The sequence below is a fragment of the Equus caballus genome, chromosome 6 (assembly GCF_041296265.1).
Source record: "Equus caballus isolate H_3958 breed thoroughbred chromosome 6, TB-T2T, whole genome shotgun sequence".
NCBI lineage: Eukaryota > Metazoa > Chordata > Mammalia > Perissodactyla > Equidae > Equus > Equus caballus.
In genome coordinates this window covers 65,559,328-65,585,706 of record NC_091689.1, presented here as the reverse complement: position 1 = coordinate 65,585,706, position 26,379 = coordinate 65,559,328, and the positions used below count along the sequence as shown (strand labels likewise).

The window sequence follows — 26,379 nt, the reverse complement described above, 5'->3', positions numbered from 1 at the left end:
GTTGACACTACTCAGTAAAGCTGAACACACCCACACCCAATGACCAAGCAATTCCACTCCCAGCTATGTACTGTAAAGACACTCCTGCACATGTGGAACAGGGGGAGTGCTTAAAAACAATCACGGAAGCACTGTTCCTACAGAAAAAGAAACAGAAAACAATACAGATGACCATCAACAGAAGTAGAATAAAAAAGAAACGTGGTATATTCATATAACTGAAAACTACACAGCAGTGAAACTGGACAAAGTACCAGTGCATGGATGAATCTCAGAAACACAAAGTTGAAAAAAGAAAAGTCACAGAGGAATACACACTGTATGTTTCCATTTATATAAAGTTCAAAAACAAGCAAACCTAAAAAATCATATTGACTCAATGGGCTATATTCCTAGGTGACGAAAACTGTAAGTAAAGCAAGGGAATGCTTACCATAAAATTAAAGAAGTCGTTACCACTGGGAGGAGGAAGCACACAGGCAGCTTCTGCGATGCTGGTTAAGTTCTATTTTTTAACCTCCAAGGAAGATACTTTGGTGTCTGTTTCCCTATTTTTCTTTATACTGTACTGATCATTTTATATTCTCACATGTGACACACTTCAAAACTAAAATAAAAATTAATGTATTCCTTTTAGATGAGTTGTGGGCAAGTCTATGTAATGAATTCATCACTGAAACAATGCAGACATTTCAGACTAAGAAAGTAACTATTTTAGGATAAAGAATCTAAGAAAAAACCTGTAACAGAAACAAAATCTTGAAACTTTAAAATTAAGCAAAACTAATTTACAAGCAGAAGAACAATAAAGTAATGATATATAAAGCATCACTTTCCAAGTGTGTTCTACAAAACATTTTTTCTTAGATGTCTGACGGAAAACCATTTCTAGGAGTGAAATAAATTTGGGGAATAACGGGCTAAACAAGTAAATCTCCTAAGGAAGGAACAGAATTTCCCAAATTCTTTGACTCTGGAATCTTTAAACACGGTGAATTACACAGTGATTCTTTTAGGACTACTGTTTCATATAACACCAATTGGGAAACATTTTCTAACACAGAGGCCATGCTAGATAGAATATTGCCCCCAAGATGGAGGGAGAGCAGGAGATACTCCAGTAGGTACTCAGATATCTAAGTCTTCAGAAGCTGGCCGGTCCAAGCCAAACCCTGGACAGTTGGAATAAAAATCCATAACCAAATAGAACCCTTTAGGAACTAAGTGAACCATCATTCTATGTATTGTATGAACACTGAAAAACCTTTATTGTAATTCTCTTGGGGGCAAAACATGATTCAGGCAAAAAGTGCAAAGGAAAAGATCTAGATAAAGAAATATTTTTATAGCTTTCAGGATCACAGACGACTAATAAACAGAGGGTCTTATTTGATTTAGGTAGAGTTCAATAGAAGCATCCAGCACAAAAATCTTATGTTTCAAATCAGATCTCTCAGTTAAAAGGTTTTTCCATTAGTCTTCCCCTAATAAAATTAGAAAGTCTCTAATTTTTTACTGAAGTTTTCCCTAGGTACAACAAATCTGTGAACTGGATCTGAAAATGCTTCATAATGTGTTTTTAATACCATAGGAAAAATAAGATGATAATGCTCTTCAAAAGAAAATGTAAACACTGCACATTTATTTTTAAAACTTCTTTATGATTAGACTACTATCATAAACTTTTGCACACACATTACTCTTAGAAACTAACTTCTGGGTGGCAATGACATACATGTTTAAGGAAAAATTTGTGTCAGATACAATGTCTTTGTATCTTAAATACGTTAAAATCTTATTTGAAAAAAGCCAAACACCTGTCTTTTCAGGGTACCATAGGTATTCAAATTGGCAAATGTGGTACTGCCACAGGTTTCTACCAGGTGGAGGCTAGCAGACTGTCTTCCTCAGAAGGCTCCTGACAGAGGGGCATTCATTACCCTGGCGATTTACCACAAGCCAGGCCCAAGACACAGCTTTACAGGTTTAGAAATTTGATTTTATCAGCATCAATAAGATAGCTCCATCTTTTAGAAGTAAACAAAAATTAATCAAGCTTCAACAAAATCAGAATGCAAATTTATTAATATAAAATGACATAAATAACTGTGACAGAAGCAAGAATGCCTGGTTCATATCCAATACTTTCATTATAGCCAGACTTACATGGACAGTCAAATCATAATCAGAAAGTTCCTGAGTACACATGGAATCAGGATTAAGGAAGTAAGAGGAATTGAGTATTTAATGGTCTTCCTTCCTTCTGTCAATAAGTGCTTTTTTAATTAAGCAACTACTATAATCAGGCACTCTCTTAGGTGCTAAGAATACAGAGATCTCTGCTTTCAGAGAGCTCCTATCTAAGGAACAGTTGAGGAGTATATATTTCACAGAAGTTTATTGTAATACTATTAATAAAAACAAAAAATTTTGGAAGCAATCTAAATGTTTAACAATAGAGCTGTGATTAAATAATGATAAATTCGAATGATGAAAAAAGTTCTTTAAGAATAGTATTTTTAAGCAGTAATTCATGACTTGTGAAAATTATCACAATGCAAAGTTAAATGAAAAAAACAAGCTAGAAAAGTGTATATAGTGCATAATCATATATACATATATATAGCACATGCATACATATATGTATATATTTCCTATCCCTTTATATGCATAAGAAAAAGACCAGAAAGAAAGTCATAAAAGTACTGTTAACGATTATCTTTTTTTCTTTTATACCTCTCAGAATTTTGTCATTTACTAAAATAACATTACATGCCTTTTATCACTAAGGGAAAAAATTACTTTTAAAGCAATTTCAATCAACACGAATACTAGGATCTCTTCAGACTGATCTATTAGAAGCTATCCATGAGTGCCAGTCCTTGAACCTGTCTGTGGACTCTGAGAGAGAGCTCATCCTTTCCCATGCCTTTGAGCCATACTCCACAAGGATAATAATACACCTGAGTAACACACCCTATCTTTTCATCCAACCTGTGGTCTTATATTTCTAGCTGTCTGCTGAACATTTCAACTTAAACACCTTACAGATAGCTCATATTTAATTATGCCTAACTTTTCCCCCACAGCCCATCTTCTAGCAACTCCATTTCTGTCCATGGCACTAACCTTTCTCCCAAACCAGAAAGCTTGGAAAACAGCCTTAGTTCATCTCTCCCTTTCCTATTTCAAGTTCATTAATAAACTCTGTCAAAATCTCTCTCCCATCTCATCTTACTCTTCATTCTCACCTCCATCACTGTATCAGTCCAGGCCCTGATGGCACTGTCACTAACATTACTGTACCAGCACTGGAGCAGGTCTTCCTTGTGCCATTCTCTCCCATCTCTAAATCACTGCTCCTTATACAGGACTCAGATGATGTCATTCCTTGGCTCAAAAACTTTCAAATCCTTCTCCTTTCCACCACTCCAATCTAACTTCTTTGCCTGGCTTTTATTAAACCCCGTAATTTGGCTCCACCCTAACTACTTAACTTTATTTTCCATTATTTGCTGGCCTCCTCCCTCATCAACCAACAGACATGCCATCATCAACCTTACCACTGAGCCCTGGGATAGCTAAACTTACAAATGTTCCTTCCTTTCCCCTCTACTTGTGTTTAAAGAACTTAGTGAATTTTTCCTCTTCTGCAAAGCTTTTCTTGATTTCTCCAACCTCATTTATATTTCACTTTTTCAAACTTGTCTAGCACTTATTATGAATCTCACAATTAGGGACTTAATTCCATATTCTCATGTATGTATGTTAGTCATCTATTAAATTCCACATTCCTTGAGGACCAGAGCCATACCTTAGTCTGTATCTAGCATGATGCAGAGCACAAAGAAAGTGCTCAATATTTGTTGGCGGATCCAGGAAGAATAATCAACTTCAGTCTCAGCCTCTCTTTAACACAAATGTAGCAATTTGGGCAGGTCAAGCACCATCCTAAGGGATGTAATAGGAGACTTACATTTAAGCACATTACTATGGAGGCCCCTTAGGTATAATACTGTAGTCTCTATGCCCCAGACCAGGGACAATAGAGACAGAGTTCTAAGGAATGATAATTGGGGATCTCTAATGGAGATTAAGGAGGATTTCAAACCCCTCCCAATCTGTGTGAGAATGGGCACTAGATCTTTTGTAAGAGAGCTCGGACTGGAGCGAAGGCCGAAGAGAACTGCATAATAAAGCAAAAGACCACTGCATAAACCACCGAATCTCACTAGGCCGCACTACACTGCTATTGGTAAGAGACGAGAAGTGAAACACGATAAGAAGTATTTTCATATGCATGGTACTAGTGCTCAAATTTATGAAGTTCTTCAGAGTCTTCAAAGGGCTTTCTACATTGTAGTTTATTATCTGACTTTTCCTAAATACAGGGTGAAATGGACACAAAGAGTCATATTAAAACAGAGTTTATATACAACTCTGCTTTATTCTGAGTCTTTAAATACACTTATCTATATTATTCTAAAATTAAGAGCTACTTCAGAAACTGACTACTCAATGATTTTATGTGTTTTCTTCCATGGAAAATGTAATGTTTTAGAATGCTTAACCTATCAATACCTAGCAAAATTTTTAAAATTCCTTCTCCCTATCAAAGAGGTATTTTAATTTACTCACTTTGTATTGAATCAATTAAAACGTGTACGGAATTCACCAAATATAAATTATAAAAACTAGTTTTCAACAACATTTCTATTTTTAAAAGTTGAAGTTTTAATTTAAATTTAAAGACATAATTTGTATTCAATTTCAATGTGTAATGGCTGGGTTCTCAATAAAGACATTATTATCTGGGCCTTGAAAGGAGGGACAATTGCAAGGTTTCTTGTGGTTTCTTCTAGCAACTGGATAGTATTAAAGAATGGTATAATGGTACATGGATGTCTGGTTGATTCCTTAGCATACCGGTATCTGTAGCAGACTCTCCGCTGACGAGGAAGTGTATCTAACTAAGAAATGAGTAACTAAGAAATGAGTATGTTTACAAAGAGATCTGCTGCCGATGTTTCTAATAAAAACCTAACGTTTACTGACTGCTTCCGTGGGCGAGCACGTGCTACTAAATGCACTGTGTGCCATATACAGTATATGTTAATATATGTAAGGCTCTTAAAACAATGCCAGGCAAATGGCAAACCCTACATAAAAGTTTACCACCATCATCTTCATATCACTTCAATCTGAGAAGAGGATGAATACCTTATGAAGCAGGCGTTACTTTACTGTGGCTTCCCAATCCCCCAGTTTGCAGATACAAAAAGTTTAGAGGACTTAAGGCATTTCATTTGTTCCAGGTCACACAGTTAAAATGGTGGATGCTGAGCTCTTTCTAACCACTGAGTAATGTTTTTCCAGTTTTACTGATATAATTGACACACATCACTGTGTAAGTTTAAACTGTACAGCATAATGGTTTGACTTACACAGATTATGAAACGATTACTGTTCTAAGTTTTTAGTTAGCATCCACCATCTCATATAGATATGAAAAAATTTTTTTCCTTGTGATGAGAACTCTTAGGATTTACTCTTTAACAACTTTCCTATATATCACACAGCAGTGTTAGCTATAGTCACCATGCTATGCGTTACATCTCTAGTACTTATTTATCTTGTAACTGGAAGTTCGTACCTTTTGACTGCCTTTCTCCTATTCCCCTTGCCCCATCACCCACAAATCTGATCCCTTTTTCTGAGCTTCGTTTTTTTTTTTAGATTCCACACGTAAGTGAGATCACACAGTATTTGTGTTGCTCTGTCTGACTTATATCACTTAGCATAATGCCTCAAGGTCCATCCATGCTATTGCAAATGGCAAGTTTCCTCGTTTTTTATGGCTGAGTAATATTCCATTGTATATATATATATATATACTAAAACTTCTTTATCCTTTCATCTGTCAATAGACACCTGGGTTGTTTCCATGTCTTGGCTATAGTAAATAACGCTGCTATGAACAGGGAGGTGCAGATAGCTTTTTGAGTCAGTGTTTTCATTTCCTTTGGATATATTCCCAGAAGTCACTACATAATTGTAATTCATTGATCAAATAACTTTAAGCTTAAAATAGAAGAATTAGAAAAAGTTCAGACATTACGGTAACTATGAAAGAAGTTGGTCATGCTCTGAAAAAATGACAATATTAAGAATGGTCTAGCAATTTGTTGCAGAAAAACAAATGGGAAGGGTGTGAGCAAAACTGTGGTCTTAGGTTCCTGGTTATCCATGCCCAGAATATGGGTATTACACAAAGAAAGAAAATTGACATTTTACAAATGTGTTAATACAACTAAGCATCACTGAGATTTGATGGAATGGGACTCTGAACTGGAACAGAGCAATAGTGGAAAAGTAGAAGCATAAAGAATTGCTGATCTGGAATCTTCTGGAGACTGAAACTAGCACAGAAATAGTGATGGGGACTACAACTTTTGGGATATTTGCTAGAATTCTCCCACAGCTAAAAATCAAGGCATCTGATAAATGCCTTGCTAAGCCTTCCATCTCTCAAACAGGGAAAGAAACATTCTGGATATAAATGTGACCACAGGGAAGAAATTAGCTGATTAAATGGAAGTACTGGGAAACCCAAGAGCAATGGTGAAGCTGGTTACAATGGCTGGGAACAGGAATGTGGGACATAATTAAGGAACACATATTACAAAAACTTCAGAGAGAAGAAAAGTAAATCCTGCCCAAGACTTTAAAAGGGAAAATGTGTCCTATGTTTTAGGAAGCTCTCAAGAACAGACTTCTAGTTAGACTAGCTTTGCTTAATTAATCCAGTAAATATTTACTGAGCACCTACTATGGGCCAGGTACTGTTCTTAGCATTAAGGATACAGGTGACACAAAATACCTGCCCTTATGGAGCTTACATTCTAGTTGGGGAGGGGACAGAAAGTGCAGGGGCTGGGAGGGGCATTAAAATTTTAAATAAGGTCATCAGGAAAGGTTCCATTGAGAAGAAAGTTTGAGGTGAAAAGGAGTGATTTCAAAAGCTGGGCAAAGAGGGTCCATACAGGGAACTTTATAAATGCAAAGGCCCCGAGGCAGCAGTGTGTCTCTAAGAAACAGCAAGGAGCTCAGTATGGCAGAAATAGAGAGAGGGGGAGTGGTAAGAAAAGGAGCTCGGAGAGGTAAGAGGTGGCAGAAAGTGTAGGACTTGTATAGACTGGAAGGACTGTGGATTACTCCTAAATTATACCCTAAGCATTCACACTTCTTAGGCTGTTACACTAAAGGCCAGTGTGGAATACCTACTTTTTACTAGGCGTTGGGAGGAAAATAGAAAAGAAATAGAAAACATGATTCTTATTCTGAGACAATGTCCATTTTAAACTCTGTTGAAAGCGAATTATAAACTGAAAATGAATTTAAAAGAATAACAAGGGAAATGTTCTATATCTACTCAGGACTTCATAAAATACCAAGTTGAAATTTCTGGGTTTTAGAGTAACTAATTCTTAAAGTTATATCACTAGAATTATCCAGGAAATAAGGATGAGAGAGAATGAGTCAGAAAAACATGAGGAAAAAAGGTATATCCAAACAGTATTGTCCCTATTCATTCCAGTCATGGAGAGAAAGGAAAATCTGAAATGGTTTGGTATAAAAAAATGAAGTTCCAGTTATAAACTGCAAAGGATATTAACAATAGAGAAAAGGGGAAGATCCTGAAAAGACAGGCTGCACGAAGAGCCCTCCAGTGAGCTCAGACTTTGAAAGACACAGAGAAAAGACAGGAGGCACAAGTCACATTGACGCCCATAAAAGAAACACAGGATGGCATCAGGAAGGAAAATGCCCACAACGAGCTGAACTTAGGAAAATCATTAAGGGCTGCAAAAGGGGCTTCTGAATTTACGTCTGGAAGAGAAAATTTACAAAAGGCCTGGGTAAGCTGGTTAAGTTAAATAGTGTAGTTAATACCTAACAAGAAAAAAAAAAAGAAAAACTTTTACTTCTGTATTGGTTTTTAAAAATCTTACACTTGAATACCACCTTTCACCTTACATATTTCTATTTTACAACATCCTTGAGAGGTAAGTACAACCCCTATATTATAGAGGAGAACTCAGTCCAGTGTGCACCCCACCGCTGGACCGCTGCCTCTTTTCTCAGCTTAGGAGAATGACAGCCAAAAGTGGAGAGCCAGGACCAGAGAACTGAAGCCCAAGATACAGGAGGCTGTAAGAGAGCTGCCCCCGATCCACTCCAAATCTTGACTTGGCCGGCTGACCAAGCTCACCTATCATGAACCCACATTTTGCTGACTGCTCGACGTACTCTTTAATGAATTATGAAGACCAGAGGGCTTTGCTGAAAGACAGGAGACAAATTGCCCAATCTTTGAAAATGAGGAAAGAACATGAACATTACAAAAGAACATGGACATTACAAAATACTAACTGTAGTGTTTACCATCCAGCCTGAGGAAAATTCGAGAACCAGATAATAAAGCAGATGGTTTTTGAATAGACAAAGATGGGTGATCACTAAAAATCAACATGGATTCAGGAGGAACAAGTCTTGCCAAGTAACTTTATTTCTTTTGTTGGCAAATCTACAGGACAAATAATCTATGTGACTCTTTGAAAGGTATTTAACAAGCTTCACTCTCCAACTCTTTTTAGGCAGGGAAAGGAGAAAGATGAAGAAAAATGGCCTGAGTAATAGATGTATTTATAACTGATTAAGCAACAAAACTCTGAATGTTCATAAATAAGTTCTGCAAGACTAGCTGGGCTTAGACAACTATATTACCAATGAGCTGGATAAAGCTTTTGACAATATCCTTATCAAAACTTCAGGATCACTGGGACCTGGAGAGAATAATCAAAAGTGGGACAGCAGAGTCAGAATCCAAAACAATTTTAACAGAAGATTAACTTAAATGAAATTTAATAGAGAAAAGGTAAGGAATTATATTTAGAGTCAAAAAAAATCAAATACTAAGTATAAATTGTGAAACTGTTATTATAAACATAAGGAACTAAAGATTTGTGTTGAATAAAGCTTGACACCAATTAAAACTGTGCAATAGCTGCCCCTCAAAGTTTACACAATCTTAAGGCTGAGTTAATAGACACATAAGGTCAGGAACAAGGAAGGTGAATGTCATACTCGACACTGCACTCGTTGGCTCATCCCAGGAGAATTCTGCAATCCTTGGCAATGCCCTATAGGCAATACAGAGGGACAAAGTAAATGCCCTCATAATTTGAAAATGCAGTTACCCTCTGGGAGCAATATCAGCAAGAATCAAATGGAGTGGCAGAAATTAGCCATCAACATAAGTCAGTCCAAGAAAATGTGTGACTGAAAATATCTGGGAACACTCAAGTCCAATCAAAAGTGGGCTGGGTGTAGCTTCTGGGGGGCATGATTAGAATGTGAATGTAGAAGGCTGAAACCTTGTCAATTGTGTTTTCTTCTGGCTAAACAGACTGCGTTAAGAGAAGAGTGTCACATAAAAGCAGGAACTTAACAAGCAAGATTTTGCCTGAGTTCCCCTAACACTGTCACAGGTGAAAATAGGCTAACCATATCCAGAGCAACACTGGGTAGGTGCATCCTTACAAAAAGGGCTCCATCAGGCTCTCGTGGCTTAGTGACACTCCCCATTAGGATTACCCATTCTGATTAGAATGAGTGGCTTCTCACGTAGAGTGTCCTACTGGGGTTACAGTGCACTGATCAAATGATGCAAGTTTCCATTCTGCTCACAGTTATATTAATAAATTCATTAACTGGCATTCTTGTTTTTATGTCAGTCTCTTGGTCATTCGCTAAACATAAGCGAATACCCATAATCCTGATTATTTCTGGACACACACACAAAAAATTCACATTTATGGAACTCGAAAAGTGAGGTCTCATCTTAAATATGACCAGCCACATCGAGATACCCCACACCTGTGAAGTGCTGCCTCTTTTTACGACAACTGTATTTTGTCTAAAACTGAACCACACTTTTTTGTGTGTATGATTGGCCCTGAGCTAACAGCTGTTGCCAGTCTTCCTCTTTTTGCTTGAGGAAGACTGTTGCTGAGCTAACATCTGTGCCAATCTTCCTCTATTTTGTATGTGGGGTGCTGCCACAGCCTGGCTTGATGAGTGTGTGTAGATCCACGCCTGGTATCTGAACCCACAAACCCCAGGCCACCGAAGAGGAGCATGCAAACTTAACCACTATGCCACCAGGCCAGCTCCTGAATCACACATTTTAAGAGAGAAAACCAACAAAGTATAACACACATATAGGAGAGTAGACAGGAAGGTAAAAGGTCTGGAATCTATGACATCTGAACAAATGAAATGAACACGCTCAGCTTGAAACAGAGAAGATCAGAATAGCCATTTCAAATAGCACCCTTGCGGTGAAACGAAATTATCTCTAATTCTGTGATGGGAACCAGCTGAAAGCTGCATAAAGAAGAGCTTTCCCACTAACACTGTTCCATGCCGGGCACAGAGTAACTGCTCAATAAGTTCTGGCACATGGTAAATGCCCACAATGCTAACTATGACTGTGTTTTAGGATATAAAAAATGTCATGAAAGAGATACACAAAAGATGCTGTGGGAAAGCACGGGAGGAGCACCTAACCCTGACAAGAGGTGAGAGGTCAAGGAAGGCATCCCTGAAAGTGGAGACGCCTAAGCAGAGTACTAAAGAAAACAGCAATTACCCAAGAGAGTGTGGAAAAGGGCATTCCAGAAAGCAGTATGTAAGACCCAAGGTCAGAGAAAGCTAGTGGTTAGGACAATTGGAGAGGTGAGTAGAAGGAGGAATAAAAGATAAGGCTGGAAAACCAAAGGGCACCACTTCTTCAGGGACTCAGACTTGCATGCCATGCTAAGGAGTCTGGAGGAAGCTATGGGGAAGCACTGGAAATTTTAAGTGTGGCAGTTACATAACCAGATTGCTGTCTTAGGAGAACACTTTTGGCAGCCACATGGAAGACGGATTGGCAGCAGGGAGATGACTGCTTCAGTAACTTGGAGACTGAATGAAGATACTGACACTGGAGAAAGAGTAAAGATAGAATTCAAGAGGTAGTAAGGAGGACTTCAGAAATGACTGGATGTGAGTGATAAAGAAGAAGGAGTCAAGGATGATTTCCAGGTCTACGGCTTGGGCAACCAAATAGAGAATAATGTCATGCACCGGAAAAGGTAAGGAGCATGAGAAAGACTCTGGGAAGGGAGAAGACAAAGTCAGTTCTGGGCAAGCTGAATCCTAGTTACCTGAGGAACACACCAAGCTGGTGATATCTAGGAAAGAGACGGACAATGGAGTCTTGAGCTCAGAGAAAAGTCTGAGCAAGACATACAGATTTGGAAGTGATCATTAGAGGGTGGTCACTGAAGATATCAGAGCATATAAGATCATCCAGACTCCAGAGTACACAGAGTGAGAAGAAAAGAGAATTGGGGACAGAAGGCTGGAGAACACCAACCATTCAAGGGAATGAAAGTTAGCTATCTTGTGATCTGTAAGTTCCTTGTCTTTAGGCAAGAAACGAAAATATTTAGGCAAAGACTAAACATCCACCTGTCAGGAATTAGAGGGAATCCACAGTAGAGAATTCGATCTCTACAGCATCTTTCAATTCTGACAATGCGTCACAGACTTTACTTCAATCCAGTGTCTCCCACAATCTGAGAAATAACTTTTGTCACCATTACAGAAAAACTACACTTATACCTATTTTTATTCTTTGGTTTTGTTAGCCCAATGACAAAAAAACACTTTGAAGAATTAACATTTCTTGTTGCGTGATGTTGCTGTTTTCTGAAAGGGAAGGAGTACTCGGTTTAGCTGGACAAGAGAGCACAGGCTCCAGATCTAATTTCTTACCCTATTTTTCCCACTGTGGGTCCAGTTATATGGCTGGTATGAGAATGTAGCTTTACCCAAACACATGCCCTTCTTCTTCTTCCCTTCCCTTTCTGCCACCTTCTGCCTGTCTGGGGCTATACATCTATGGGCTTAAGTCTTAAATGTTTTACTACATTTCAGAAAGGTACCTAGAATTTCCACTAATATTTAAAGTGTGTTGGTTTCTGTTTCCCTTTCTGCTCAATTCTAAAAATAGAGAGATACAGGTACATATACAATTTTTTTAATTAAATCCAGAAATATTTGATTGAAACAAACTGCCATTTTTGGCCTAACAACACAGCCAGCGTATTTTCCAACAGGACCACTGGCAGTTTAACTTAACGTAAAATGTGGTTCTGGAACAGGTGTTAGAGGTACTTGCCCTCTTTTAACCACAAGCACCTTTTCTCCTGCCTCCACCCCAGGTCTCTCCCACCACTCTGCACCTTCTTTTCTTTGCCTGTTCCTGTCTTTCACTTTCCTCCTGGTAGTGCCCATAAACTTTTATTATTACCACTCAAGGCACTAAAGCTAACACAGCTGCCAGCCCCTGACCTAGAAATCCAGGGGATATAATTCTAATTGGAGTCTAGAGTTAACTTTTTGGTTGTCCTCAAAAAACAACTTTATCTTCTGTTTCAATGGCCCAATCCACAGGACAGAAGAAATAAATGTGAAAAGGAAACTAGAGTGCTTTTTAGCTCTAGCATTACATGTACAACGTTCAGAAGCATGATTTGCAAATTCAGGTTTCTGAATGACCAAAAAAGGTGGGAGAGGGCAAACCAGGGACAATGTTTGACACAATTTGAAGTTTAGAGTCATACTAAGTTATTAAAATACAACAAAGGTTAGAGTGGAGAAGATGAAAAAAAAAAATCAAGAAGAATAAAAGGACTTTAGCACTAGATATTACAGTTCTGGGAACTTAAGGGTTCCATAAAATTTTATGGGAAAGGTAAATAATTATGGTCCCACCACAATCCCCTCCCTCAAGTCAACTGCTCCTGAAGTTATGCTTTGATGCTACATTCTCTCTATAAAACAACCCTAGTTGCTCCAGGCATTCATCAAAGAAAAGGTTTTTAGTGCATTGCTTTCTCTCTTTCTCTCTCTGGCTAATAATATCATTAGCTTTTCTGTTTAATTTCACAAAATGGAAGCAAGACACAATTTATCACTGGCAGTATACGTGCAGGCTGGGGGTGGGAGGCACAGAAGAGGGTCTTCCTCTAGGCTGTAAGAAGCAACAGAAACACTTCCTCACAAAAGCTCAGAGTGCTAAAGCTGGATAAAATAAATATAAAAAACACAGCAAACAAAAAGTTATTTTACTAAGACAAGTTCATTTATCTTCCAGCTTCATGTCCCAACACTAAAAGAATCCAGCTTCTTGTGACCCCTCAACAGGCTCTTACATCTCTATGCTATAACGTCCTCCTGCCGCCTGTTGGCCTGAAAAACTCTCACTCACCCTTCAAGTCTAAGCTCAAACACTACCACCTCTCTGGAAAGCTTCTCTGACTCTCCCAAGCAGGGGCTCCTTCTCCTTAAGCACTCCTCTCATTGTTCCTTCAGGCTAGCAGGTATGTGCTGGTACAATTATTTCTAGACCTGCCCGGTTTCTGAGGGAGTACCATGTCTCCCCATCACTGCATCTCCTGGCACACAGCATGTACCTCACAGGCAGTTCACAGAGCGAAAGAACTCCCCAGGTCTCAACAGGAAGGGGCAACACCTGTCCATCCAAGAGTCTCCTTTCCAATCCCACCTAGTTTAGAACTTCATTATCTGCCTCCTACATTAAGTTAGTCACTTCATTGCTCTTCCCATTTCTGGTCTCCCTTCCCTTGAATCCATTCTATATACACTACTGCCACTGTAATCTTACTAAAGTACAACCTTAATTAAATGTACCAGGTGGAGCAGTTGATGATGCAGAGAATGAAAAGCACTCCTGAAAACACCTGTTCTCTAAGCTCAATGGGCTCAAATCCAACAGGACAGAAAGAGAAGTAATAATTAACATATAATTTATCAGGTGTTACAGAGATATATCCAACTCATGCTAATCCCTCTGCCTGGCATGTCCTTCACTCTTAAAGGATCAATTCAAATTTCACTTTATATAGGAAGCCTTCCTAATCTCTCCAGCCAGAAGCAACCTCTCCTTCTTCAGCTCCCAAAGTGCCCTGTTACTCGCTTATCACTTTATTTGAATTACAGTTATTTGAACCCATACATTATGTCTCTTACTGGATTGAACTTTTCTAAATGGAAGGGCAAAACATTCTACTCATCTCTATTTTGCCATGGTACCTAATACAGTGTCCTGCAAATAGTTGATAAATGTTGAATGATGATGATTAACCTCACTAAAACATCATGAGTCTGTGATTCCTTTAGGATTTGCCAGTATTATGAATATCAATGGGTCAAATACATGCAATTCAGGACTGAAATTTTTCCACTTGAGCCACAAAAATAGAAAACATCTATTCTTTTTGGCTAGATAATAGTGGACATATGGAGAATATCCTCAACCAGACTGGAAAGATGTGTCCAAACGAAATGGATCTCTATTGTACAACCACAACAAAAGGCAACTCCCTAGCGCTATAAACCAGGCAAGCAGACTCTGCTGACAAATAAAGAAAAATTATGAAGGGCAAACATGGTGTGATGTTTCCATTATGGGGGCAAGTGCTTAACTAAGTAAAAACATCCACAGCTTAGTAAAAATTAAATTTAGAAAAACAAGATACTGGCACAAGATAATACTTCAAAAATAAATCATTAAATAAGCTCTCTGATCTCTCAAATAATACAACTTTCCAGAGGGGAATACTTGCAGCTTATCCATTCTTTAAAGTTTACATCCTATTTCCTACAACGGTGCTACTATAAGAGACCTCAATTCTTTAATTTCACTTCTGAAATGAATTCTGCCCTCCCTCCACCCCATTCCTTCATCATCCTTACTTTTGTTCAATGCAACAGTTGTGTGCAGGATGAGGTAAATAGTAACAACTATCATTCACCTGAATCGCAAGGATTGAGGACTTTCAACATTTCATGATTCAAAAAGCAGAACTAAAATGCCAACTTCTCAATTTTGACCAACAAAGAAGCTCAAAGTAAAAAAATATAACACCTTTTAAGAAAATGCTGTGCTATCACGATATTTATCTGTTCCTAATTGGCTTGAATGAAGTCAGAACATCTGATTATATCATTTACTTCAGTATTAAAGTTGCTGAGGGCAAGAACTGTGTCTCATCAACTAATTTTGTAGAGTCCTTAGCAAACCGTCTGTAGCAGCTTTTAATCTAAAGATCAGAGTTTAAGTTTGCTTTGAGGACTAAGAAAATGGATAAAAATGCTTTCTAAAATTCTAAAGCACAATATAAATATAAGTTGCTACTAGTATTATTCTTACAATAAACTCTCTCCAAGAGCAAGTCCCCTCCCCTCCACAGGAAATCTGAACAGAGCTGAATTAGTTCTGTGTACTTTTCCCAAGAGAATTTATGTTTGACATGCAAAACTGTAAATAACTCCTAAAAGAGGGAGGCAGGAGTGGCAAGAAAGAAAACTCAGGTGGGACTAGAAGAAGGAGGTAAATTAAATAGCAAAGAAGTTTTTTAAATAAAATTAAGCAACACCAAAGAAAACAAACCTGGATCTTGGAGATCAATTTCTAACTCCACCACTTACTATGGACCTGTGTGACCCTGCGCACTTCATCTCACTAGGCTCTAGTTTCCTCATTTGTAAGTAGAGATAATATAATTCATAGGGTTGCTGTGGGGATTAAATGAGAGAATATTTATATAAAATACTTAGCACTATGTCTGGTAGAAAGTAAGTGATGAGTAAATGGTTACTGTTGTTGATAAAATTATTATTAGACCTGCACCCTGATTGGTGACATTCAGGAAGAAAAAGGAGCCAAGAACATGTCAGAGGGGACGATGATATACAGAGAGCTAAGTCTATATATTACTGTTGGGAGACAGTTTGAGAAACACAGATTACATAAAGCATTTTTTCATATTAAATGTACAAATTACTTACTGTGTCTCCAGGATTGCAGAAGAATCTAGAGAACCGTAGCCAGAATCTCCAAGTCATAAAAGCAGAACAGCAATGACTGTATGGAAGGAGAACAGGACCAAAAGAAAAAAAATATGCTTACTGATGTGAACAGAAGCTTCTCTGTTTCCAAACTTTCAATTTTCTAAATTTTCATAGACAGAATGAAAGCTAGGCTCGATAGCAATGGCACAGTGACTCTGCTTGCCAAAAATAGATGATATTAGCAATCATGCAGGGGCATTTAAGTTTCTACCATCTTGTTCTTTAGGCTGGGGAAGTAGTTGTATTTGTGGCTGATTTCTGAGGTGTTAAACATTATCAAGTTCATCATATTCAGTAATTGCAAAAGCAGTAAAAGTATTCCAAAATTATGAAGAAGAGGAATGGAATCCCCTCCTGAATCAGATGTAGAAACAGCAAATAATTGTAAAAGGGAAGAAAACAATGGATGCTGCCTATGCATATGGGATCAGAAACTTATATATTGTAATATGTGAAAAGAATCCTCAAAAGACAAGGAAAATAGGAAACCTTCTGTATGCGTGGCCAGAGAATCAAGATCAATTTGGGTTGTCACGTGGTCTAGTGTCAATTCAGGGGAAGGCAAGGAGCTAGTTTAAGAATTTAAAAGCTCAGCACAGTACAAGCGCCACTATCATAAGGTACAGACAAATTGCCAAAGTTTCAGGTCTTTTTGAATTTACACAACATCAGTGTGAAGGGTCAGCTCACTACATGACCTGTAATGCTAAGGTCTTCCCTAACACCTCTGCCAAGATCATCTAAGAGGGAGGGTGCCTATCTCAGAGGAACACGTAACTTTTTTATAACAAAGCATAGCTGACTTCTAAGCATCTCCATGACATTATGGGCTGAAGATCCTGAGAATTTTGTCAATCGGGGGTGCTAAATGGAAATAATATATTATCACTACTAATTTAAGATGTGTAAACAGCAAATCTTTTTTAAAAATTTGTTTTGCTATTTTTGTCCTATTGTAATAATCTAAGTTTATGAGCTTTAAATTCTGGCTTTAGTTTTGCTACTTTTCCCATTAGGTTTTAAGTTCATCAACATAAATTGCCCTACGACGTGGATTTTCTAGAACCTACCCAACTCAGACAAGGAGAGAACACTTACGATATTAATTCACAGAGCCTGTGCCTCTGGAGTTCTACTTAAAACTATGAGTATGGTTAATGAGGGCAGTGACAAAGGAGCTGAAGAGTCTGCATCTTGCTAGAGAGGTAACAAGAGGAGTACCCCTACCACCACCTAGATACACTCTTTATCCTAACTTTGAAATCCAATTGCGTTTATTGTGATCCCAGTACTTAGATAATCCATAACAAATGTGACTATTCCTGAAACTTCATAAATAAAATCAGTTGGACCATTCCAACTGATTTTCATTCAACAAAGAAGCACTTACTGAGTGCCTATACAAGGCACAGCGCATTTCTATAGCAGCTTTTATTTCACAATCCCAAAGAGCTTTCAAAGTTGCCCTAAGATCAAGTATCAGTGATCGAACTTGTCTCATTTCATACATGTGTGACACTCTACTCAAAATCCTGATTCACGTGTTATAAATTTAGCTGTTTGAGGAAATAAAAACTAAAAGGACTGAGACTGACATTCAACCATTAACTAAATTCCAACTTCACAATTCAATCCAAAAAAATACCCAGTGCCAAGTGATTTCAAAAAATTACACGCCAAAATATACAATGATTCAAACATTCCATTACGCAAAGGAGTTAATGTCATTATAACTTATCACTTTCAAATCATTATGGGTACACTACTAGGTAATAAATCAAATTTATCAAAAGTGCTACTCAATGGATTGAAACAGCAATCAAAAACATCCCAAAGAATAAAACCCCAGGACCAGATGGCTTTCCTGGGGAATTCTACCAAACTTTCAGAGAGGATTTAATACCTATCCTTTTCAAGCTATTCCAAAAATTAGGGAAGATGGAACACTTCCTAACACATTCTATGAGGCCAACATCACACTGATACCAAAACCTGACAAGGACACCACGAAAAAAGAGAACTACACGCCAATATCACTGATGAACATAGATGCAAAAATTCTAAACAAAATTTTGGCAACCAGAATTCAGCAATTCATCAAAAGAATCATACATCAGGATCAGGTGGGATTCATACCAGGGACACAGGGATGGTTCAACATCCGCAAATCAATCAACTTGATACACCACATCAACAAACTGAGGAATAAAAACCACATGATCATCTCAATAGATGCAGAGAAGGCATTTGACAAGATCCAACAGCCATTTATGACAAAAACTCTGAACAAAATGGGCATAGAAGGAAACTACCTCAACATAATAAAGGCCATATACGACAAACCCATAGCCAACATCATACTCAATGGGCAAAAACTGAACGCCATCCCCCTGAAAACAGGAACGAGACAAGGATGCCCTCTATCACCACTCTTATTTAACATAGTACTGGAGGTCCTGGCCAGAGCAATCAGGCAAGATAAAGGAATAAAAGGAATCCAAATAGGGAGGGAAGAAGTGAAACTCTTGCTGTTTGCAGACGACATAATCTTATATATAGAAAACCCCAAAGAATCCATTGGAAAACTCTTAGAAGTAATCAACAACTACAGCAAAGTTGCAGGGTATAAAATCAATTTGCATAAATCAGTAGCATTTCTATACTCCAGTAATGAACCAACAGAAAAAGAACTCAAGAATACAATACCATTCACAATCGCAACAAAAAGAATAAAATACCTTGGGGTAAATTTAACTAAGGAAGTGAAGGACCTATATAATGAAAATTACAAGGCCTTTCTGAGAGAATTGGATGACGACATAAGGAGATGGAAAGACATTCCATGTACATGGATTGGAAGAATAAACATAGTTAAAATGTCCGTTCTACCTAAAGCAATCTACAGATTCAACGCCAGCCCAATCAGTAATCCCAATGACATTCTTTACAGAAGTAGAACAAAGAATCCTAAAATTCATATGGGGCAACAAAACACCCCGAATTTCTAAAGCAATCCTGAGAAAAAATAACAAAATGGGAGGCATCACAATCCCTGACTTCAAAACATACTACAAAGCTACAGTAATCAAAACAGCATGGTACTGGTACAAAAACACGTGCACAGATCAATGGAACAGAATCGAAAGCCCAGAAATAAAACCACACATCTATGGACAGCTTATCTTTGACAAAGGAGCTGAGGGCATACAACGGAGAAAAGAAAGTCTTTTCAACAAATGGTGCTGAGAAAACTGGAAAGCCACATGTAAAAGAATGAAAATTGACCATTCTTTTTCACCATTCACCAAAATAAACTCAAAATGGATCAAAGACCTATAGGTGAGACCTGAAACCATAAGGCTTCTGGAAGAAAATGTAGGCAGTACACTCTTTGACATCAGTATTAAAAGGACCTTTTCGGACACCATGCCTTCTCAGAGAAGGGAAACAAGAGAAAGAATAAACAAATGGGACTTCATCAGACTAAAGAGCTTCTTCAAGGCAAATGAAAACAGGATTGAAACAAAAAAACAACCCACTAACTGGGAAAAAATATTTGCAAGTCATATATCTGACAAAGGCTTAATATCCATAATATATAAAGAACTCTCACAACTCAACAACAAAACATCAAACAACCCAATCAAAAAATGGGCTGGAGACATGAACAGACATTTCTCCAAAGAAGATATACGGATGGCCAATAGGCACATGAAAAGATGCTCATCATCGCTGATCATCAGGGAAATGCAAATCAAAACTACACTAAGATATCACCTTACACCCGTTAGAATGACAAAAATATCTAAAACTAATAGCAACAAATGTTGGAGAGGTTGCGGAGAAAAAGGAACCCTCATACACTGCTGGTGGGAATGCAAACTGGTGCAGCCACTATGGAAAACAGTATGGAGATTCCTCAAAAACTTAAAAATAGAACTACCATACGATCCAGCCATCCCACTACTGGGTCTTTATCCAAAGAGCTTGAAGTCAGCAATCCCAAAAGTCCTATGCACCCCAATGTTTATTGCAGCACTCTTTACAATAGCCAACACGTGGAAGCAACCTAAGTGTCCAGCAACAGATGAATGGATAAAGATGTGGTACATATATACAATGGAATACTACTCAGCTGCAAAACAGAACAAAATCATTCCATTTGCAATAACATGGATTGACCTTGAGAGAATTATGCTAAGCGAAATAAGCCAGCGAGAGAAGGACAATCTGTGTATGACTCCACTCATATGAGGAATTTAAAATTATGGACTAAGAACAGTTTAGTGGATACCAGGGGAAAGGTGGGGTGGGGGCTGGGCACAAAGGGTGAAGTGGTGCACCTACAACATGACTGACAAACATTAATGTACAATTGAAATTTCACAAGATTGTAACCTATCAATAACTCAATAAAAAAAAAAAGTGCTACTCAATGGTTACATTTAATTTGCACCAAGAGCAACTTCGAAAAATGGATTAAACATCTAACATGCCAAAAATAACTTATTTACCTGGGTTTTCATTATTTTGGAGCTCTTTCTAAAAAAACTGATCCCTAAATTTAGGTGCTGGAGGAATATATTTTCCTAAATCAATTCTCTGAAACTACAGAGCCGAGAAAGAACATCAAGAATAGGAGAGAAAATAAGGATAATGTTTAGGCACAGGGATACAAGCATCAGCCAGAATGCCTGGGTTGGAATCCTTGTTCCACCATTTTCTAGTTATCTGACCTTGGTACCTCAATTACTCTGTCTGCAAAATGGGAATAATAAAATACCTACTCCGTACAGTTGTTCTAAGGATGAAACCCAGGTAAATTACCATACGTAAGAGTTTAGCAGCAAGCAGCATTACATAAAGTGTTTGCTTATTATGATCATCATACGACTAGATCATCCAAATCATCTACACAAATGCCTTTCCTGACTCAAAGCCTTCCTTAATTGGTCTAGAATTTAATCCCTCCCTCCTGGCTTCTCCAGAAAATGCATCGTGTATTATAGTTATTTGAGTACATTTCCCTCCCTTTAGATTATATCTCCTTGAAGACAGAGCCCACAGTTCATCTGAGTGTACCAGACAGCAAATAATATTCACTGTTGTCCTTCATTTCTCTCCCTAAAGACTCTGAACAATAATACCCTGTCAATTAGCAAACCTTTACCTGGAGACAGGAGCTTTATGTAGCCAATACACTTAAGTACTGGTCATACCTTGCTAAGTACTCTCTTAAGAGTTAAACAAAAAAAATTTTTTTGGGGGGGAGGAGGAAAGAAGGATTCACTGAATATTTTTAAACGACTGACCAAGGATATCTTCTTGAATTAATTAATTTTTTAAAATTTCTTATGCTTTAAAAGCTTACTTTCATTATCACATTCAAAAAGCTCATGGTGTTTTAAATATAAAAATACAGTAGCATAATTTCTGCATATGTCAAGTCTAACCTAATCACAACTTGCCCATCTGCTGATTTTAACGTAATCCTGGGGATGCTAGAAGACAAGATGCTTGCTTGATTCATCCTACACTATTTACGTAAAATAAAATCATTTTAATATTACATTGAGATGCAAATCTTTCTGGCTTTGATTTGTGCCCTCTTTTTCTCTCTTAAAAAAGTGGCGCACACACACACACACACACACACACAAAAGCCTGCAACTTATCCCAGCTCACTGGGAAAGCACTTGCTAAAGTGTTATCCAACTTTGCTAACACCATGATATTGCCCTTAACTTTGAGAGAACAGAACTTTTCTGAAAACGAATGACTGAATTGAGTTCACTGCTTTATTACCATTTTCTACAAAGTACAATTGTTCCTCTGTTTTTATAGTGTCCTACCTTTTGAAATTAATTTTTCAGCATAAAAACTGACGACATCTAATTAGTTGCATAAATATTCCTAGACTCTATGACTGATTTTAAAACAAACTGAAAAACAAAAGCCTAAAGAAGAATTGCACCCATTTAATGTGGTTTTTCTAAGTCTAATTTTTTCATTCCCCAGTGGCAGGCCTTTCAACAGAGTACAAAAACTACACCCAGTTTGTTTCTCATGCTAAACACACCCCGACCAAATGGGAAACATTATCAGCCATCTTAACAAGGAGCAGAACACAAAGCCAAGCAAAATCAAACCAAATTTTTTTTAATCCATTGTACTTCTTTTGAGATTAGGATTTTTCACATAAAAGTACTTTGATGAACAAATGCCATCATAATTTAATATCATATTTTGGACTAATTTCTCTCCCCTCAAATAGTCATCAAAGTGGCTAATTCACATACCATACCTCTCAGCTACTGAGTACAGCATAGTAAACTTAATTGTTTTATATATCCTGAGGCTTACAAAGAAAGGCCAATCAAACACAAAGAGGTTTCCAGTATCTTATATACATATATGACTGAGACAAGGAACTTTCAAAAACCTGCACTGGGCAAGCAAAACTGGGTTTAAACAACAATAAACTCTGCCTTACAGTAGGGAGACCCGACAAGTTTAAGTCCCCACTCCACCTCTACCCCTTAAAAGACAAGGTTTCATTCCCATCTCACAACCAGGAAGCATAAATTAAAACACTTCAAAGATGTTTCCTCACATTTTAGCAGTAATGAAGTTAATACTCAGGCCTGTTCCGAGCAATTGGCGTCTATCAAAACTTAGCACAAGTTATGTGAAATAGACAAGAGCGTTGGTTCTGCATTTTATCAAGTGAGGAACAGCAGCATCACAGGTTTGGGACAAGCCATTTCTTCCAGCACACCAGCTCTCCCCGCAGCCCCCTCCCCCAACCCCCGCCCCACATTTCTTTTTATATCTTTCCTCCAAACTTACAACCCGAAAAGCGATCCCACAAAACCAAAGCAGCATCAGTAAACGGAAGGCCACTGGTTTGGAAAATAAAGTTTGTTCTTTTGCTGTCAACCTGGCAACTTTTTAAAGGTGAGACGTCTCCTCCTCAATCGGGTACAAGCTTTCCTATTCCCATACCAAACCACCATTCGTTTGTCCCCCGATAGTAAAGGTGAAAAAAGGGAGCGGGAGAAAATGATGCTGAAAAGCAGGGTCTATGGGTCCAGCGGTAGGGACAGATTTTGAGACCAGTTTTGAACACTCCGTGGCTTCTGGGAGCTGGGCGGCTTTACTCCGTGTATCTGAGAAATGTTTAGCAATCTGACGCATCAGTTTTTAGGAATGGTACACAAATAGCCCCCACAATGTAAGAGCCATGCCTAGAATCCTTCCTGTCGGTGACATGGGCTGGAGGGCACGGGACGGGAGAACAGAGGTTACAAGGAGAGGCTCCGCGACATTTGTTATTGTTTATGAAGCCCAGGCGGGGACCGCGAGCCGGGTGCTCGGGGGCCGAGGAGTGGAAGGGGAAAGGCGCAGGGAAGGACAAAGATTCCTCCCCGGGTTCGAGGCTACTTCTCCGGACACACGGAGCCAGTATCACCCCGGGGAACAAGAGGGCCAAGGCCGTCGCCGGGGCTTCCCCGGAGACATTTCCACCCCCGAAATTAGCCCGGCTTTCCTTGGACACCCAAAGACCCATAAGCTCTCCTCCTGCTCCTGCTCGCAGAGTTGGGGCTGGCGCGGCGAGACGGGCCCCCCCGCCCCAGCCGCCGAGCGTCGCATCCGCGCACTCACCTGCCTCCGGTCGCGCCCGCGGCCGGCTCAGCCTCCGCACCGACCGCAGCCGGCCCGGCGCCCGTCCGCTCCCTGCGGCCCGCTCCGCCCTCGCCCCGCCCCCGGGAGGTGGGACCCGCGGCCGCACCGGAATCTCGGGGCGGACTCCCTGAACTCTCGCGAGCCCTCCCTCCGCGGCTTCTCGGTGGCTGGGCCGGTCCGACTCAGCCCTGACGTCATACGCACCAAAGCCGGAAGTAGCCTTCTGTCGTCAACGCCGCCCCCCCCCCCGGCTCCACCCAGCTGCGTCTGGTGGATTCCTGATTGGCCCTGGCAGAGTTGGCTGAACAGTTGGCTGGTTCCTCCCTGATCAGCCTCGCCTCACTTCCCTCCTCTCTAGTCAAAGCTGATTCAAGCCTCTCTTGAGAGTGGCCTAGTGTGTTGCCATAATATGTCACATGTCGTAAATGTCGTCAGAGTTTTTCTCAGTGCTTCACAATGTAATGCAGAGAATGTTAGAAACAAAAAGAGTGTTAGCGATAATCTCCATGAATCCACACATGTTGCAGATTAGGAAAATGTGGTCAACGAAGATGGATTGACTGACCGAGTTGTTTAGTCGGTAGCCATGGAATCTAGAAGCGACCCAGCTTTCTTGACCCTTTTCCATTTCACTGTGACTCGACTCTAGAGACTTGAAAGGGAAAAGCCACAAACACTTGGAGGCATACATGAAAAACTTGCTTGGATTATCTTGGAAAATTTGAAATAACTGACCATACTGGGCTGCCCTATTTAGGATCAAAGAACTGTGAGGAAAATCACCTCCCTACAGTTTAACTCAGAAGGGATGGCTTTGGGAAGATGATGTCTTTGAGTTTTGAGTGAAAACTTATTGGGAAAGCCAAATAATAGAATCATTTCCAATTGTTGACAAATTTATGTTCAATTTGAATACTGGAGGTTTCATGAAATACCCGTGACTTTTAGACTACTAAGATAATATACGAAGCTGGTACTGTGCTTTTTGCAGAAAATATAATTATTTTTAGTTTCGCCAAGAGCCGGTGACACATGCAAAACACTTAGGGAAGCATCATGACATCACTTCCCTCTCTTTTTTTACACTCTGTGCTTTCTCATGCGTAGCTTGGTAGCAGAAAAAGCACTAGTCCAGTAATTTGTGTATTTGGGGGGAAATCAGTTCCACCTATGTCATACGGTCATTTTGAGGTGCAAATGTCTATTGCCATATACAGCCTAAGTAGGTTTAATTGTGATGAAACATACTCGACAGAAGCCTCTACAGCTCCCTCCCCGACCACACACATATATATACCAGTTCAAGTGGGTAGGATTGAGAACAATTTATGGAGTGTTCTACAGCAAATTTATGTTTCCAAATAACACACCATGCTTTTTTTCATGGCACTAGAGTAATATGGACTAGTCTAGGGTATCGGACTGGGATAATATGGGTTGACTAAAGCTTTGACCTCCAATTTCTAAATTGAAGCCATTCAAAACAAAAATTCCCCCAGGAGGCTGTTGAAAGTGCTTGAACTGAAACAAATTGGAGCCATGTGCCCTTTTGGAAGTTTGATGAAATCTATGAACTCTTTTTTAGAATAGTGTTCTAAAATGCATAAAATAAACTAGCTAGGGCTACAAAGGAAACTGATTATATTAATATACAGTTATCAAAATAGTAAAAAGCAAATTTGTGATATCGTTGTGTGGTAGGCAGCTTCTATAATGACTCCCAATAATCCTCACCTTCTCATATTCCTGTCTTGCACAACTCCTCCCCTTGAGTATTGGCTGGACCTAGTGACTTCTTTCTGAAAAAGAAAATACAGCAAAAGTGATGGGATGTCACTTCCATAATTAAGTTACAAAAGACTTTTGGCTTCCATCTTGCTCCTTTCTTCTTTCTCTCTCCCTTGCTTACTCTGACGGAGGCCAGCTGCCATGCCATGACTTGTCTTATGGAGAGGCTCGTGGGGCAAGCAACTGAGAGAGGTCTCCAGTCAACAGTCGCCAACAAATTGAGGCACTCAGTCCAACAACCCATGAGAAACTGAATCCTGTCAACAGCCACATGAGTGAGCTTGGAATTAGATTGTCTCCCAATTGAGCCTTGAGATGACTAGAGTCCCAGCTCACACCTTGATTTCGGCCTGAGAAAGGACTCTGAGCCAACAGACCCAGTTAAACCTTGCCAGATTCCTGGCTTGTGGAGACTGTGAGATTACAGATATTTGTTGTTTTAAGCCACTGATTTTCAGAGTAATTTATTATACAGCCATGGATAAATAATAGTTGTATATTTGCTTCTTTATTAATACATTAAATAACAAGATCAGGACCTACAGTAATTTTGCACTAGTGATGCACATAAACAATATTTTGAGATATCAGCAACAAATTTAACGTAGTAGAAAATATGAGTGATTTCTATTGGGGGCAAAGTCACAGGTTGCTAATATTATTGTGGTTTGCTGACTACATTCATAATGGAAGAAATGCTAATTTTCAATTAGGGTTTGGTGAAAAAATATAAATATACGTATAATATATGTTAAGATATAGATAGATAGATAGATTATGTACATATTTATTTTATCATCAAAGTTTACAGACAGATTAGGAACCCTGGGCCTAAATAATAGATTGTTTGTAAGA

General features: G+C 38.9%; 1 protein-coding gene across 8 annotated transcripts in view; it reads right to left on the bottom strand.

Moving 5' to 3' along the window:
* STK38L (serine/threonine kinase 38 like) overlaps positions 1 to 23,868 on the bottom strand; it is a 79,679-nt gene extending 55,811 nt beyond the window's left edge. For 5 of the 8 annotated variants that reach the window (XM_070271097.1, XM_070271100.1, XM_070271101.1 and 2 more), the window contains exons 1-2: positions 23,716 to 23,854; positions 15,988 to 16,063 (exon numbers count right to left, since the gene is read on the bottom strand). The gene's annotated coding sequence lies outside the window, so the exon portion shown is untranslated. Of the gene's footprint in view, positions 1 to 15,987; positions 16,064 to 23,715 lie in introns of all 8 variants that reach the window. The other 3 variants (XM_023643281.2, XM_070271098.1, XM_070271102.1) reach the window with 3 other exon arrangements.
* Positions 23,869 to 26,379: the final 2,511 nt, after the last annotated feature.